This window comes from Mustela erminea, chromosome 1, assembly GCF_009829155.1.
Source record: "Mustela erminea isolate mMusErm1 chromosome 1, mMusErm1.Pri, whole genome shotgun sequence".
NCBI classification, from domain to species: domain Eukaryota; kingdom Metazoa; phylum Chordata; class Mammalia; order Carnivora; family Mustelidae; genus Mustela; species Mustela erminea.
The window spans coordinates 104,556,986-104,575,308 of NC_045614.1; positions in this window are offsets into that span (position 1 = coordinate 104,556,986).

Below are 18,323 nucleotides of genomic sequence, written 5' to 3' on the forward strand. Positions count from 1 at the left end.
CACCGTGCACAGAGGAAGTCCATGTGAGGACCCAGCAGAAGGTACCAACTACAAGCCAAGGAGAGAGGCCTCAGATGAAAGCAGGAACCTGCTGACACCTTGATCTTGGACTTCTAGTCTCCAGAACTGTGAGGAAATACATTTCTGTTGCTAAGTCACCCAATCCATAGTATTTTGTTATGGCATCCCAAACAAATGAATACAATTTCCAATACTGAGAACCAGTATGGAGAGCATGGTATTTTCTGCTCTGGACCATCCACTTCCTCCTCCTCCCTGTTCATTCATCCCTTCCCCCAGAGAACACACAGAGTCCCATCCAGTCTGCTCAAAATTGAGGATCTTCACATGCACTGGAGTAAGCTCTTTTATGACCAGGATCTTGGCTTCTTTGACAATATGATCCTCTCAAACACTTAGGAGGCTTCTATTCTGTCAGCTTCTAGTCAATTCTGTGGGCCAGTGATTGTATCCCAATTTCTTTTCCAGGTCACAAGTCTCCGGTACTTTATTTTTATTTGTCTCCTCATCCCGTTAATTCTCTTAGTGGTGGCTACCTTGAGGCTGTCAGGCTTTGGTGGGAAGGTCCAGGCTATTTATTGATTTTTGCTGAACCCCTTTGTTTAGCTGAGAAGATTCACTGGGTCTACACTGCTGAAATCTTTTTTTAAATCCTGACATTGGACAGTGTCTCACAATGAAACCTTTAATGGACTAAACCTTGGAGGTTGGTGGACTGTTTGTTATAGCAGCTAACAGACACCCACTAATAGAGTGATTAATTTTATCTGAGGAGGTAGAAGGACAGATGCCAAAGGGAAATACGGTTTCCTAGAGGAGAGATTTTTTTTTTATAGCTTTACTGAGGTTCCATTGACAAATAAAACTGTAATATATTTGAAATATACAATGTAATGGCTTGATAGATGTGCACACTGAGAAAGGGCTTCCCCATCAAGTTAATGCACACATCCATCGTGAAGAGGTGCTTTCCCCCCACTGCTGCACGGACCTGAATTTCTGACTCTATTTCCTTTCATCTTGCAAACTGACCACTTCTTTCCTGCGCTCATCTTTTTCTTGTGATATCTTGTGTTATTCAACCAATAACAATGAAGACCCAACATTGATATTCTCATTTCCATCCTCTTTTTCCAAAGCATGTGTTTTTGACTTCCAAGTTATCACAGGCAACAGTTTTTATGAGTTTGTGTTGTCTCAGCATCACATGGGTCCCCAGTTCCCTAACCTAACATTTCTTTCCTTCTTCCTCAGCCACCGTCTCGTATTTTAGTTTTTGTTAAGGGAGTGCCCCACTTCAAGAAACTCGTATTAGTCAAGGTAAGCTAATTGTTGTATAAACAGCTTCCAGATCTGAGTGAACATAATAACAATCGTTACAAAATCAAAGTTCATTCTTTCTCATGTCTCTATGTTGAAAGACAGAGGGGTGGAGTGGGAGAAGAGAGAGCTCTGCTCCCTGCTGGCACGTAGGGACCATGTGTGTGGTCAGGTGTTTGGCTCAGGTATGTGTTAGGACACTAGACCACTTCGTTGGATTATGGTATCTAGTTGGCAGTCAAGGGAAGAAAGACCATGAAGAAGTGTGTGGGAAGTTTTTTGGTTTTTTTTTAAGATTTTTTTTTTTAATTTATTTGTCAGAAACAGAGGGAGAGAGAGTGAGCGAGCACAGGCAGACAGAGAGGCAGGCAGAGGCAGAGGAAGAAGCAGGCTCCCTGTTGAGCAAGGAGCCCGATGTGGGACTCAATCCCAGGACCCTGGGATCATGACCTGAGCCAAAGGCAGCTGCCTAACCAACTGAGCCACCCAGGCGTCCCGTGTGTGGGAAGTTTTTAAGGTAGGCCTGTAGCTTTCTTGTCCACTGATGAGAACTAGTCACATGGCCCCACTAGATGGGAGTGCTTTGGAAGTTCAGTCTTCTGGTAGACCAGGAAGAAATGCAAACACAGAAATTGGTACATAGGGGGATTCTCTATCCCCTCTCTCTTTCCCCCATGCTCCAGGTGTAATGGACACAAGGGTACACACACAATTCTCTCTTCAAGGAAGCACCCATTGTCCTAGCTGCAGGGAGGGCTATCTGCTGACAGCCTCCAACTTTCAGCCTCTGTAGGAATTGCCTCAGCTGGAAAGAACCACCATATCCAAGGTCACGATCTTCCTGAGGTGGCCTGCATTCAGTGACTGACCCAGGCAGGGGGTATTATGGCCCAGTCATTTTGACCCCAAATGGCACAGCTCTGACATGGGGGACATTAGCTCCAGTGTCCTTGGGGTTGGCCAGTGCTCTTGGTGGGTCTATTTTGTAGCTGGGCTTCTCCCTCTCTCCAACTGGGCTTTCCCCCACTTTCTGCAGGTAATTGTTCCAAGAGTACTAAACTCCATCTCAGGATCAGCTTCCTTGGAGAACCTAAGCTGTGACAATGGGTGTACATCGTAAGTACTCCTCGCAGGCTTCCTGTCTATTACTGTACTGTTTTGTTGTTTTCTGCCATGGCCCCAGCACCTGTGACAGTCACTGACACACAGTATGTGCTCCCTAAAATATATTTTTACGTGAACGTCTATCTAAACTATTTGCATGTCTGTCACTCTCCTTTGCCAGGCTACTTCCTCTTTGAGGACAAGGCCCAAGTGGTCACCATTTCTGTGTCACTAACCTTTAGCTAAATGCCGGACACTTAACCGTTCCTCCAAAACACATTTTCTTTTTTTGGTGAATACATAAATATCATGAATAATTGGAGAATGGAGAGAAAGATCCTCCTAGTCCAGGAGCCAATCTGGAATTCCTCTGTGGAAAGCTGCTGACAAGGGGTGTGAATGTCTAATGATTTGTCTGGAGCTCATACTTGCTAAATGGGTGTTCTTTTTAGCTGGTGTATTTTAGTTGGTATATTTTTATCTAAGGGGAACAGTAGAGATTTTTAGAGGGTCAAGCCTGCTCAGGCCACATTAGGCTGTGCCATCCCTGATGCTGAAGGCATTCCCCTAGGCAGCGAAGTCTGGAAGTCTACAGGGAGGTGACAGGGGACATGGATCTCTCTATACCTGTTTACTGAGCACCTGCGCCTGGGGCCTGGCAGGAGGGCTCGTGAGGGGAGTGAGCCTCACAGGCTGTGGGCCTGCTCTTTAGGACACTTACAGGGAAACTGAGGAACAGACAAATTCATCATGAAAAATTAAACACCCCTGGGTGAGGGAAACCAGATGATACAATCACATAGGCCACAGGTCATTTTGGAGGCCTAGAAGAAACTACAGAAGGCCTCTGCTTTGAATTGAGGCCATGGGTTACCTGTTCAGTTTTCAGCAAAGACACAAACAGAGATGAAAGCCTAGAGGAAAAAGGGATAAAGGAAGGTTTTAGTTGGAGTTGAAATAAACAGAATGGGTGACTGATGAGAAAGACTAGGAAACCAGAAGGCATATGAGAAAATAGAAGAGTGAGGATTTGTGGAAAGGGAGCAAGAGGGGGAGGAGGGAGTGAGAGAGGCGTTCCAGCTGGACCTCAGGTTGGGACCTCTCCAGCCTTTCGGACAGCACGATTCTTCACACATACTTTCCAGCCTTGTCTGGGGTTCCACAGGGGAACACATGGGCCCTGCACAGTTCCCCGGCCCTAAGAGCTCCCCTCACCCCTCCCAGCAACAGGCTTGCCCTCAGGACTCAGTCCTCCGGAGAGCACAAGCCTCCTGCTCTCTGGTCTGAGAGGCTGACAGACGTCTCCCCTTCTGTGTCCCACTTGAGTCTTCATTTCTGCCTTCCTCTGAGCTCTCCTATCCCACCAACCCTGCCATCTTGAAACGCTCATGGGGGAATCCAGGAGCCAACTCATTCCCTGCCTCTACTGTAAATGGTGAGTGATGTCATGTCCAAGATGGAAAACAGGATCTGACAGGCCCAGGTCTTCTTGGGTGACAATTTAACGGTGGGATGATAGGTAAAAGTGAATAGGAAAGTTAAAGAGGCTCTATAAAGACAATATAATACTAATTAATGGAGTTGGAATTTTGTCCCTCAATTTCTCTCAAAATAGTAACATACTCCAATGAGAATGACATTATATAGGTCTATATTTATTTTTTCAGATGGAATCCAGCACAAAGGCCTATTACAAGCCAACCAGAGGCCGGGTAATGTGAAAATTTTAACTTAATGAGGGTTTGGGTAAGCGCCTTTCCTGGTGGGATGGAAAGAGAACTGGCGCAGCTTCAGGAAGCCCCCATCCCACCAATTTACAGTCACCTGAACAGCACATTCCCTGCTGGTTGTAATTTTGCCACCCTCCGAAAGAAGGCATTGGCCACTACACAGTGTTCAGCATCCTCCCTGGTTGACTGCGATAGCCCACAACAAAAAAATGCAGTAGAAAAGGGATTCCAGCCTGATGAGCGTCCAAGGATGATCCCTTCAGGGAGGACTCAACAAGGGCGCCCTATGCCAATTCATGAGCCTGATGCTGCTAATCCGTTGGGTGGAGTGAGGCTGTCCCCCAAGCAGAAAGCGGGGGACTTACTGGGCTGTGCAAGCACAAGTGAGCTAGAGATGGAAATGCAGATAGACCAGAGGAAATGTGCAGTTAGGCAGAGAACGTGTGGTTTTCCACCAAACTCTTTTCTCTGGACTGGAACACAGTTAGGCATATAGGGCAGCCTGTCCTAGTGCGAGGGTTCCCCACAGTCTCCCCCTTGTGATTGTCAGTCTTTTTCACATCAATTTATTGAGACTATCCATACTTATAAAAAGCTACATGGAGCTCTAATGCTTTTAAATACATTTGTACTACAGGGTGCCTGGGTGGCTCAGTGGTTAAGCGTCTGCCTTCGGCTCACTTCATGATCCCAGGATCCTGGGATTGAGCCTTGTATCGGGCTCCCTGCTCTGTGGGAAGCCTGCTTCTCCCTCTCCCACTCCCCAGCTTGTGTTTCTCTCTCACTCGCTCGCTCTCTGTGTCAAATAAATAAATAAAACTTAAAAAAAAATACATTTATACTATAATAGCATCTATATTAATTTGAGAAAAAAAAATCTAATGCATTTATATCTAAGAAATATTTATTCATGGGGGGACTGGGTGGCTCAGTCATGAAGCGTCTGTCCTTGGCTCAGGTCATGATCCCAGGGTCCTGGGGTCAAACCCCACATCGGACTCCCTGCTCAGCAGGGAGTCTGCTTCTCCCTCTCCCACTCCCCCTGCCTGTGTTCCCTCTCTCGCTCTGTCTCTCTCTGTCAAATAAATATAAATTTTTTTAAAAAAGAAACATTTATTCAGACTTCAAATAAGGTACGTGGATTTAGGAATCCCAAGTTCCTGTGATTTCCCTGGTCCCCCAGGGCTTGTGGGCTGGGGAATGAAAACCAAAGTTCCAGGAAGGGGGTTCTCAGAGTTGGACCCTAAGCCAGCAGCATGTTATAAATGCATATTATCAGATACCACCCTAGTCTACCAAGCACTGCAGCTTCTGGGGTGAGCAGATCCTCTGACTTCTGACAGGCATGTGCCCCCATGTGGGTCAGAGACAGAGCACTGAAGTTCCAGAGATGCTGCAGAAGCTCCGGAGTCCATCCAGTCCCACTTCAGAAGAGATCCTCTCACTACTAGGCATTTGGATTTGGCAGCTGAGTACATAAGGCCTCCCTACCCATGCTTCCCTTCACTGTGGAAGGAAGGAGCAAGATGGTGCCAGTTCTTCCTACTCTGGGCCCTCTGGGAACGGCCCCAGGCCCAGCTGTTCCCTAATGCATACAGGGAGCTCGGGCCAGATCTGGGGTCGGCAAGACCCTCTTCATGCTGGAAGGGTGAGGAAAGGTGTTGTGACAGGTTTGGGGAAGGAGGACACCACCGGGGGCTCACGGGAGAATGCCAGGGTCCCACAGGCCTGTTGTCCCCACACTGATATCACGTGATCTGCCAGGGTCACCTGACCAGGATCCCACAACCCACTAATAGAGACAAGGGGATAGTACTTGAATTTACTGAGATCCAACAAATGGCCTGCACTCTTGCAGTCCAGGGCAGCCCACCCTTCCTGTCTCCTGCTATTACCTACAGGGGAGCCCGGGGTTTAGACTGGCATCTGGCCTCGGCCACGGACTGAGCACCGTCTATCACAAACTTCCTTCAGGCCCCTATGTCCCAGCCAAGCGGGACCACACCCCTCTTCCTCACACATTCCTGCCCCTTTGCTCATGCAATCTGGAGGTCCTTTCCAGTCTCTCCCAGCACATCCCAATTCTGCAGGCCAAATTCTGCTTTCTCCCCAGGACCCTTCTGGGCTCTCTGCAGTTAGAAAGGATGTGTACCTCCTCTCAGTGTCTGCTGGTCTGATCAGCCCAGAGTGGCTGACCTCTGAAAACAGGAAGCCGGTCCCATACCTGTCTCACCTGTCCCTTCCACTTCTCCACCCCATATTGGTGAGTGTCTGGGCCATGCTGAACACCAGTTATCGGGGGATGAGCACTGGGGGTTAATGCTGGGGGCCCAGACTGCCCAGGAAGCCAGCCCGTCAGCAGTCAGGAAGGCTGCAGATGACAATGACCAAAGTGGCATCCTGTGATCTTGAAGTCCTTCCAGAGAAGGTAGAGACCTTATTGTCAGGAGAGCAGAGCTGGGATGACACACCATCTTTCCTGGCTGTCGGCTGTCCCCGGTGGTCATTCTTAATCCCTGGAAAAGCTGTGCTTAAGTCATGTTTCAGAGGAAAATGTATAACCCAGACCAAGGCAGGCTCTCGGCAGAAGCGGCGGCGGGAGAGGCCAAAGGCATTTGTTGGGAGGGGAAGCGACACAGGAAGTCTGTTCCCTGCTGCTTCTCCCATGAGATGAGCAGCTCTATGCTCCCACCTTCAGCTTCTTTTCCTTTCCTGTTTGCCTGGAAACATCCCCATTCTGGGCCAGCACTGTACCTCAATCACCCTGCCGTAGTCTGTTGTGCACAGGGAACAGAATTGGGGATCGGGGAGCAGACAGGCTGGATGATGGGTAGCCCACGGGATCATGAAGCAGAAGACTGGTCTTGAGCCGCACGTCCCTGGGAGCAGAGCTTTTTGTCCTTTCCGCTTATGAGACTACTCTTTTCCCTACCGATCCCCAGGGCTCTGAGTGACACGGGTGCCCATGACAGTAAGAGCTATTATTCCCCAACACCTACCATGCCCAGGCACTGTTCTAAGATCTGCACAACATCAGCTCACTTCAGTCTTCCCAGCAGTATGTGAGTTGGTCTCTATTTCCATCCCCACGTCATAATTAGGGAAGTTGAGGCACAGTTTAAGTAATTGGTCTAAGATCGCACAGTTAATAAGTGGGATTTGAACCCAGGATTGTCAATTCCAAAGGCAGCATTGGTTCTGCTAATTCTGCCCAGTATTCAAAATGTCAGCTGGGAAAACGCTTGTGATGTCCTGAGCAAGTCACCTCACCCTCCCGGCCTCTTTCTTCACCGGTAGGAGGAAGGTGATATTGGCAAGCAATTGCCCTGAGAATTCATTTAGGGCACTTTGCAAAGTGTTTTGAGGAGGAATGAGAGCCAGAAAACATCTATGTAGAAGCGACCCGGGCAGGGACAGGTACCAAACCCTCTGGGTGCTGAGATGTTCCCAAGTGGAAAGAGGACTTGTCTTCTTTCCACAGATGATGTCCATGGGTCTGCTTCCTTGTCTCCCAGGACTCGGTGCCCAATTTTGTAGGAGAAACTTAATTAAGGAATAAAATAAGGAAGTCCAAATTGCATGAACATTTCCGAGGAAAAGGAGTCATTCTGGTAAATGAAACCCCCCAGACCCCCTGTAGCTTGTACCCAGCATCTCACTGCTTCATGTGACATACCAAACTTGGCTGCCAGCTCTGTCCCCATGTCCCAGTCCTACCCCTGAATTCCATTCTGAATTCCTGAGTGAAGTAGTTGGATGTACCAGCGACAGGCAGTGGGTCCTTTGGGAAAACATCTGACCTGGTCGCCATCTTCCTGCCTGTAAGATTCAGATTTGGTTTTGGTTGGTAGAAATGTTTCCTTAGCCTGGATGGATAAATAGATACATACTGACTCATGGCTTTTCCAGGTGACCACGTTTCTAACAGCAAAGCCTGATCCCAGAAGAGTTTAGAGCATGTGACTTTCTATTTTTTGGAATAACTGGAGCTTTGAGTTGGAAGTGACCCCAAACGTCATGTAGTTTGACCCCTGTTGACATTTGAGTCTTGCCTATCCCATTCCCAGCAACTGGCTGTCCAGCTTCTCCTTGGGCCATCACTGATGGGGAACTCACTGTATCTCCAGGTCAGCTCAGATGGAGAGGGCAAGCCTTCAGTGTTCTCACAGCCAGACTCTACCTGCTCCAGCAGAAACTCACTACAGTGAAAATCAGGACAAGGGAACTACCACCATCTGCTTAACTAATCCTGCGAGAGACTCAGCGGTGAGCCCTCAAATGTCAGGTCTGAGGGGCTCTTGCTGTTCATCTGGTATGGCTGCTTTACTGTATAGAGGCAGAAGCAACTCCCCTAGGAGTGATCACCGGTGGCAGTGTCTTCCTCTGATTACAATGACAGCTAACACTGACTGGGCCCTCATGACATTCCAGGTGCCTTGGCGATTGCTTGAAGCTGCATGATTTGATTTAATTCAAGCCCTTATTATGAGACACTTGCAAGATGGGTATTACTCACTTAAGAAAGGAAGGGACCAAGATTCGAAGAGGTGAAATAATTTGTCCAAAGCCACAGGAGCTAATTCATGGCAGAGGCAGGACTTGAACCCATGCCTGTCTGGTTTCACAACCCATGTTCTCAGCTGTTCTGCTAGACCCTTGGTATTACATCCAGCTTCATGGAAGTTAAGAGTGTTGGATTTTCTTCTGTGGGAGAAATCGATTGGAACTTATGATAGGGATATAAAGATTTATGTCAGGCTCTGAGTTCATGTATAAAGTTGAGCTTGGGTCTATGTAAGTCGGAAAATGAAGGGAAAATGTATCACTGAATGATAGAAATCTGGTCCGGTCGATAACTTGCTGCTTGTCTACACATCTAGCCAGTTTCTCCCTAGTTGGTGTGTGTGTAGTTACAGTTTGAAGGCCAGAAAGGTACCTGTTATTCTCGTCAGGAGACTAATTTGTTTCATTTCCTGACTCATTTGATCTCTAGGTGAGATCATGAGTTGTTGGAGATGCCTAATATTGAGTTTACAAGCATTGAGCTCCCAAAAGATTTTTTGTTTTTTTAATTTGGAATGAGAAATGACTGTTTAGCTGGAAAAGAAGTTAACATGATCTTATTTAAAACAATGGAAAGAACTTTTTAGCAATTATTTAAAATTAATTTTCCCTAAGGCTAAAACTTCTGTTAAATCAAAGCTACAGCTTGAGAATTTAGCTGTGGGAATTGATCTATTACAGAGAGACCGCCTTTGTGTACTTGAGTTTTTCAGTGCTGACTTAATTAAGTTTTAAAGCATCCCAAGGCACTTGTCAAAGCTCTCATGTCCTCTTCCAGCCCGTCCCAAAAAAGGGAGGAGAGGAAGTTGGCAAAACTTCTGCATTTCCATTTGGTTTCTCAAACAATATCTGCTGGGTTGGAAGGTGGGATTTCTTATCAGCTGGAGGCCATTTGGTTTAATAATTTTTCACTTTGCCCTGAAGTCATATCAGCCTTTGCCGTGACACCCTGTTGGACCACCTTTTAGAAAAGAGAATCTCCAGCATGAAGGAGGCAGAATCTCTCTTTGGCCTCCCCCTGCCATTTTGGAGAGAGCTTTTCACCAAAGCTCCATGTCATTTTTCACACTGGGCTGGAACTGCTGGCCTGGGGGCACAGTGGTTCTGACCAAGGGCTGTGGCCTCCTTTTGGGATCTGGAACAGATTCAACAGATTTGTATGTGTGATGAATACCCACAGTATATACATTCATGGATATTTACAGCTATTTCCATGAATCTTTAGACTCTACAGATGTGTATTCATTGGATAACTACATAAGAGTGAAATTGATAAGTCAAATGGCAATTTGTTTTATTAATTGTGATAGACATCAAATTGCTATCTCCAAAGACTGCATCAGTTCAGACTCCTACTAAGCATTTTTTAACTCTATGATCTGTTTCCCCTGTACCTTTGTCAGCACTGGGTAATATCAGACTTTCTCATCTTTGCCAGTCAGAAAAGTGAGAAGTGGTGTTGGGTTGTTGAAGTTTGTACTCCCTTTAGGAGTGAGGTTGAAAAATTTTTCATGTATTTATTTGTTATTTGTTTTGATTTTTCTGTGGACTTCTGCTCATGTCCTTTGCCCATTTTGGGGGTGTGTTTTTATTGAACTGTAGGAATCACTGACCTATGAAGTTGATGTGTTAATATCTAATGTATTGGTATTAATGCTCTCCTCCTGCCTCCTCTCTCCATGACACATGTGATGTCCACCGACCTGAAATTAAAACAGGTAGAGGAGAAGTCTTTGGTGTCCCTTAACTGCACACAGCCTTTGAGACCTGACTGTCTACAACCACAAGAATTCAGTGTTCTTGATGATCTCTGGTTCCAAAGGAAATAGACTAACAAGAGATGGAAAGATTTAAAACAAGAGTCTAAGGTGCTCTGAAACCAAGCCATCCTGGATTCAATCTGTTATGACAAGAATGCGATCCATATTTTAAAAAAAAAAAAAAAAGACCCTTCCTTTTATCAGTCTAATCCAGCTGGAAGAAATCCATCCTGTTCTTAGATTCTTGAGATGGCTAGAAAGTGTAGCCTCAGAAGCAACCTTGCTTTATACTGTCTTAATCGTTCCTAGTGTTTAATAGTTAATATCACATATTCTCTTGTATTCTGAACACCATAAATGAGATGTGTGACCTGCAGCTAGCTGAAGATCTTTGTGCTGCTTACTTCAATTTGGATGGCTGTCCCATGTGCCCAGTGATACCAGCAGTAGGATTCTTTATTGATTTCTCAACTGAGTATGTTTTCAATGCATTGGGGTTGTCTTAACACTCTCTTCACCCTATTTGATCATTTGTGTGTTCAGAACCTATTTGATCATTTGTGTGTTCAGAACCAGGAGATTTGAATACCTAATTGCAAACTGAGATATCTGGATTTCCTGCACACACACACACACACATACACATGCGCACACACTCTGATTCTTGCTGTGTGCTATGCTTGTGAATGCATTATTGACTCTATTCTTGTCTCGTCTGTCAACTTCTCTATTGTATGGGAGAGAATATTTAATGAATTTATGATGTGTGTAACGTAAGGAACTGATTAGAAAAAATTCACTGTATTCTTCATCTCTACTCCCTGCTACTGGAAACCAAAGATGAAGAGGAAGTATTGAAGGGAGCAAGAAAAAAAAAAAAAAGAGAGACAAATTAAATACAGAGGAACAAACATAAGAATTACAGTCGATCACTCATAGGGAACGGTGTAAGCCAGAAGACAATGGAGTGTTGGTGGGGGAGCATCTTTAAAGTGTTGAAACAAAACAGCACATTTGGAATTCTATACCTAGTGGGGAAAAAATCTTCCAAAAAATGGAGAAAAAAAAAAAAAAAACTTTTTAAGACAAAAAAAATCTGGGAGAATTCATTATCAGTGGACCTGCATTATAAAACCAGATAAAGTTCAGTGTTGGAAGGCTCATATTAGTTCATCTTGTAGTTCTTGAAGATTTTTGGATGTGTGGTTTGATGTATTTCATTATTTTTGGATTTTTTGGGGGGCCTCTCTTTTCAAATATTTCTCCTGCTCTATTATTTTTCCCTTCTCCTTCTGAGATTCCAATTACTCATGTAAGAGACCATTTGATATTGGCACCCAGATCTTAGATGCATTTTTCCTTTTTTGTCTTTTTTTTTTTTTTCCTGTTTCAGTCTGGGTAATTTCTATTGACCTATGTTCAGTTCAAGCTCACTGATTCTTTCCTTGGCTTTGCCTAGTCTGTCGATGAGTGGTCAAAGGCATTCTTCTTCTCCATTACAATGTTGTTTGTTTATAGCATTTCCAATTGATTCTTCCTAGGTTTCCATCTCTCTGTTGAAATTCCCCATTTTTTCATGCAGACTCTCTAACTTATCCATTGTAGCTGTTTTAAATCCCTTGTCCATTAGGTCCAACCTCTGAGTAATCTTGCAATCTGGTTCTGTTGATTGCTTTGTTTCTTGACAGTTGTTTATTGTTGCTTTTTTTTCCCCCAAGAGTTTCATAATCTTTGATTAAATGCTGGACATCTTGTGCAGGACAGTAAATATGAAGGTAGGTAGTATTTATTCCTGGAAATGGGCACACCTTTTTTTCTGCTAGGCTTTATGTGTAGGGTTTAGAGTTAATCTAGTTAGCCAAACTGGTTTTTGGTCTTATTGTTGTCATGGTTACCTTTAGTGCACTAGTGGCCTCAGTTTCCTCTAGCTTTACTTTTGTGTTTCGAGTAAGGGTTTTTCTCAAAGTTCCCACTTCATCTTCAGGTTTGGGCCTTCCCTGTGAAGCTCCAAGAGTGTCTGTCTTAATGCTCTTATTCCCACTCGCCAGTAGACTGCTGTTACTAGTGCTTCAGCGCCTCTCAGACTGAATAGCTGGCTGGTGATAGGGGAAGGGTTTTTTGTTGTTGTTGTCCTGATTCAGCCTCAGTCTTAGCTGGGTTCTATGCGTCCCTTGATTTGGGCATTTGAGTTTTCTCGGTTGTCTTGACCCTCCTCCCTGTGGCAGCCAAACTCTGCCATGTATTTCAGGCTGTTCCTGTGCTAAAGAGAGTTTCCTGTTCTCCTCCCATGGGGGCAGAAGACTTCTAATCATCTGGACCCTAGATGCTTTCCTGTCCCTCCTCAGAAGTATAGGTTTTCATCTTGCGCTTTTTCCTCGGTTACAATGGATTCCCTGGGGTGACAGGATTTGCCCTTCCCCTAGTGGCTTAAGGCTATAGGAAAGAAGTTCTGGACAGGGCTTTGTGTTTTTTTTTCCTGTAGCATCAGCTGCTCCTACCTTCATGGCTGCACCACAGTGAGGGAACTTTCTCCTGTTGTCCCATCTGCCCCCACCCGCCCACCCCATCTTTCTTGAGAGCACCTGGTGGAGGTTCTTGGAGAAGAGTCTATGAATATGTGTGAACTCCTCTTATGCCTGTGGTTTTGATTACGTCTGCAGTTCCTACGCTAACCCACACTCAAGCTCCTGTGAGTTACTTAAAATACTGTAGCTGAATTCTTCTTACACCTGGTATGTCTTCCTCCCACACTCTGTCACAGAAGGACAAGTGCCCATATTGTCTCTTCTCTGAAGATCCTGTGTTTTCTTAGATTTCAGGCCACTTTGTTGCCTCAAAACCTCAGCTCTTTGATGGGTTTAGGAAAAGTTATAATTTGGGAGTTTGGTTGGCTTCTTGCTGTTCCTGGGGTAGGAGAAATACTATTTCCAGTTCCTCAGCACGACTCAGTGGTACTCAGTCTCTTTAGAGATTTATGCTTATGCACCCCTCTCATCTGCATGTTCCTTGGGGAGCCATGTCTTCCTTCTTGATGTATCCTCTGTACTTGGCATGAAGAGGGTATCACTAAATGTGGAATGGAATGGGATTTGCAGTCTGGTCGTCATGAGGTCAGTGAGGCAGCTAGAATGGCTGGCAAAGGGAGGGTGTTCCAGGAAGGACCAAAAACCATTGCAAAATTGTCATTGGAAACTTTTGTGCCTCAGATTCTTGTATCTGTGCCCATTTACACTTGCCCTCCTTCAGAGGCCCTTCTCTAAAGTTAGTGTATAATTTGAGGCCATATCTGTCAGAGGGGAATGGATGACTCTCACTTAGAGACTCTATTATAAAGTTTGGGAACCCAGAGAATTTTGATTTACCACCAAGTAAAGAATTTTATATCCACCAAGTTTTTATCAAGCTCCATCTTTGTACCAGGCACTTCCAGGTTCTCCTTGATCCTAAGTCCAGTTTGGGGGCTCTAGATGAGTCCATCTGGGTCTCTATGAGTTGGGATAATCTAATAAACCACCTCAAGTTTTCAGTGGCTTAACCCAATCAGCATTTATTTCCCATTCATGGCAGAGTCCAATGCAGGCATCTGTGACAGCCTCCCAGGTTCTTTTGACGTTGAGCTCTTCCCTCTGCTAGGGCCTCTCCATGCAGCTGGTTGATGATTAAAGAGACCATGGAGAAGACACACCTGCTTCTTAACCATAACAACAAGGAAATGAGATATATTGGTTTTATTATCTTACTGGTGAAAATTAATCACCTAAATCCCCTCCTAGATGAAAGAGAAACTAGGAAACACAGTCCCTTATGGAGATACTGCTTTGTGGCAGCAGCTTTATGCTCTGGAAGGGGAACATTAATCTTTGCTGATATTTGCTATCTGTGCCACAGTCTTGGAGAGATTGTATGGGCTGATAAGTGCTGTTGATTGGTTGGTTCTAGCAAGGATTAGGTCTTAAAAAGACTCCATAGTGATGCTTCACAACTATCTGGAGCTGGGTGGTATTTGAAGTGTGACCTTGGGAAGTTTCAAGGGTGAAATGGATGAGACTCAGAGTGTGAGCAGGAGTATAGGTGATGTGTGAGTTGGGGAGATTTGGGAATATGAGTTAACCATTTCCCATGCTTTGGCTAGGTTGTGTGCTAGTTGGCCATAGAAAGTGCAAATTCTTCTGTCTGGCACTTAAGATCCTTCTTAATCTGGCCCCAACATACTTCCCTAGGCTTTTCCCCACCACTCTGCTTGTTCCCTCTGCCTGTTACACACCCCACCATCTTCCATACAGAGCAGATCAATATTCCTTCATTCCATCCATTCATTGATTAAACATGGTGCCACTCCCCAGAGAAGAGCATAAGAACAAATAAGTGAAGTCCCCATCCTCAGGAAGTTACCTTGCTTCTGTGCTCTGACTTTTTCAGAATGAGCCCTTGCTGGGAACTCAAAATGCTGATACCAGAAAACCTTCAATGGGGAAATATCCTTTCATTGCCCTGCTTTTCTCGGAGTCAATACTTAATGTAGATTCTATGATCTGGTTCTAGCATCAACATAGAGCTCCTTCTACAGCTTTCCAGCAGTAGCCATCTAGTGTTTGTTAGTGATAAGCCAAGGTCAGGGGTTTCATTACTTCCTGAGGCACCTGGTAGCTAGAACTAAATCCTGCTTCCCTTTCAGTCCTACCTTTGTCCTCCAGGGCCACACAGTATAATTCTGCCCCTTGGTCCACAGGGGAGATCTTCAGAGGTTGATTGGGTCTTCTCTTCAAAAAGGCCTCTCACCGGACAAACCCTTCTTGATCTGAGACCCCACTCATCTCCAGTTGTATTAAGTACACCGTAGGTGTTCTCCAGTTTCCCTGTCCCAAAATAACATGCCCATTGTTATTCTCAGATGCATCTTTTCACAGAGCCCTGTCCCTGAGTGGTAACAAATCACTGTGTTAAAATACAGCCTGACTTGATCTGATAAAGTCAGAATTGAGGAGGAGAGGACTATGAAAGACTTCCTGCAGACACTTTGCCCTCTTGCTTTTGATAACTTTAAGAAAGCTCATGCCTTCATTTGAGCATATTCAGAAACAGGCTTGCAAAATGTTAAACTGAGTTTTCTAGAAGTTTCATTTGTTTTTCTCCCTCTGCTTTGTCATGGTGAGCATTCTCCAAATAACATTCTTGTAGGGAAAAAAAAAGTTGGAAACTTCATAAAAGATACTTCTACGCTGTAGTGGGCAACAAAAATATGGCATCTGTTTAATTGATTATAGTTCCCATGGGAAATGTGTGTGAGCAGCATTTTAAAAGCTCTTGCTTTGCCTTTGGTTTCTCTTTGTGTCCTACTTGAGTAATTTCCTCTCACATCCTTCTGTCCCTGGCCTAGAAGCCTGGTAAATAAGCAAGCCTCAGAGAGATCTAGAGAGCCAGCAACATCCTGGAAATCTGAGGCCACAAGGTTAAGCACAAAAAATGCTCTCTTTCCAGGAAGGAATGACTGAATCAGAGCAATGACCTTGGCTTTCAATTAGTTTTTGTCCAAACTTTTCCCACTCTTTTCCTCTCTGTCTCCCACCCCCACATGCCCTAGGCTGAGGAGGGGCTGGGACTGTCCCCCCCACTGTCCTGCTTAAGTCCATCCTGCCTTTGGCATGAGCCTCGGGACTTCATGTGTCCACAAAACTGAGTTGAGCCAAGCTTCCCGTCCAGCTCCAAGAAGAATGCCCGTCAGGAAGCACAATTATTTCAAGAATGTGAAATACAGTATTTTAATGGAGCCATTTTTCACGTCGCTCTAGAAAAAGGATATAGACTTTGATTTTGGTCTATCTGCAAATGAGACTTGTTCACACCAGAGCACCTTCCTGATTTCAACACAACAACCTCTTGGTGGTTTTCTCTGCCACAGAGCAATTTTGGCTGTGGCCTTCATCTCCACAGGTGCAGTCCAGTGAGACAGGCTGTTGAAATGGAGGCAGGGTTGTTAGCAAAGGGCCCTGCCTTTGGACTTCATCCCGCAGTGACAGTGCCAAGCCAAGCTACAGTGAAGCATCAGGCAGGGTGTTGAAATTTATTTCTAGATACCGTGCCTGGTCCTAAAATGAAACCATGATGTTAGCAGCAGGGCAGGAGAATCTTGTGTTCTTGTGCTATTTGGCTTCCACACAAGTGGATAAAGTATTTGATAACATTTTACTTTTTGTTGATATTCTTCCTATGATAAACACCGAGCCCTCTCCAGTCAGTGGCAACAGAGAGCTCCTGGCCATAGGGACAGTTGCCAGGAGTCAAACTCGGTGATTTTCTCTGTGCAGGATGAACCGCTGGATCCGATTCTTTGTTGAAATAGGTTTATATTTATCACAATAATGATAAAGTAAACAATTAAAAAAATAAAATGGAGGGCGCCTGGGTGGCTCAGTGGGTTAAGCCGCTGCCTTCGGCTCAGGTCATGATCTCAGGGTCCTGGGATCGAGTCCCGCATCGGGCTCTCTGCTCAGCAGGGAGCCTGCTTCCTTCTCTCTCTCTCTCTGCCTGCCTCTCAGTATACTTGTAATTTCTCTCTGTCAAATAAATAAATAAAATCTTTAAAAAAAAAAATAATAAAAAAAAATAAATAAAATAAAATGGAGGGCATAATCCACATCTCCAGGGTACTGAGCTTCAAATACTTCACTACTTTGGAATTAAAAAAAAAAAAAAAGAAAGAAAGAAAGAAAGAAAGAAAGAAAGAAAGAAAAGAACAAACACCTCATACAACAGTCACTGACTTTTCCAGATGAAGCTGGACTATACAAACACGCTTTGAGTATGTGCGATTTCACTTAAAACATGTCTCCTGGCCCAGAGACCTAGTGCAAAACCCAGTTAATTCAGTGAAATGAATAATCCTTACTCTTCAATCACTTTGGGATAGAGAGTTCGATCTTCTTTGGAGCCAGAAAAGAAATGCTTTTTAGAATCACAGTTTCCTATATTACTTCACTGGGAAGTAAAGGCAGGGCAAGGGAATGTGGTAGGGAAAAGCCAAGTGACTGGACCAAAGTTTAAGTTTGCTTGAGACTCACCTTCCTGTCTCTCGCCCTGGCTCGACACCAACTCTTGCAGCTGCCTGTCCACATGCAGGGAGGGGAGTGTGGAGGACCACGTAGATGGGGAGAAGAGAAAGGGAGAATGTTAGTAATGTTCAAACTAATCACTTCCCCTCACCCCTCTCCCCGGCCCAGGCAAATTCACAGGAAGTCCCATCCCCCTCAGGGCTTCCCTTTTGGTGTGGTCTAGGAATTCTCCAGCACTCAGCCTGGAGGGCCCTGGTATGGCTTGAAGAGGGGAGGGAAGAATTACCCTCCAGGGTTCTGCCTGAGGAGCAGGGTTCTACTCCTCAAACTTACAAGCCAATGGCCATTTGAGGGGATAGATCTACTTGGAGTCCTTTCTTGATCTCAGACTGACCTATTTCAGTGGATCTTCAAAGGAAAGCGTCAAGAGTTGCTTTGGGGGCCTTCCACCCAGGAGGCTCTTTGACTTCTACAAATCCCTTCCGAGAGGAGGGCAGTGGGATAGAAGAGGGACATGCTTATGCTTGGTTTGGAAAATCTCCAAGTCTGTGACTCATTCTAGGTTTGATCCTTCTCCATTCCCAAATAGAACTCCATGTCCACGGTAGGAAGGTCTCGTAAGACCCAAGGAGAGATGCAATGTTTCCCTGTGTCACTTACTAGAGAATTTGAGGCTTGTGGCAAGTGCTATAATGCTCATAATATATTCCTAAGAAATTCACCTCCATCTCAGTTATCTGCTCCAACGGGAGGGGACAACTGGTAGTGATAACATT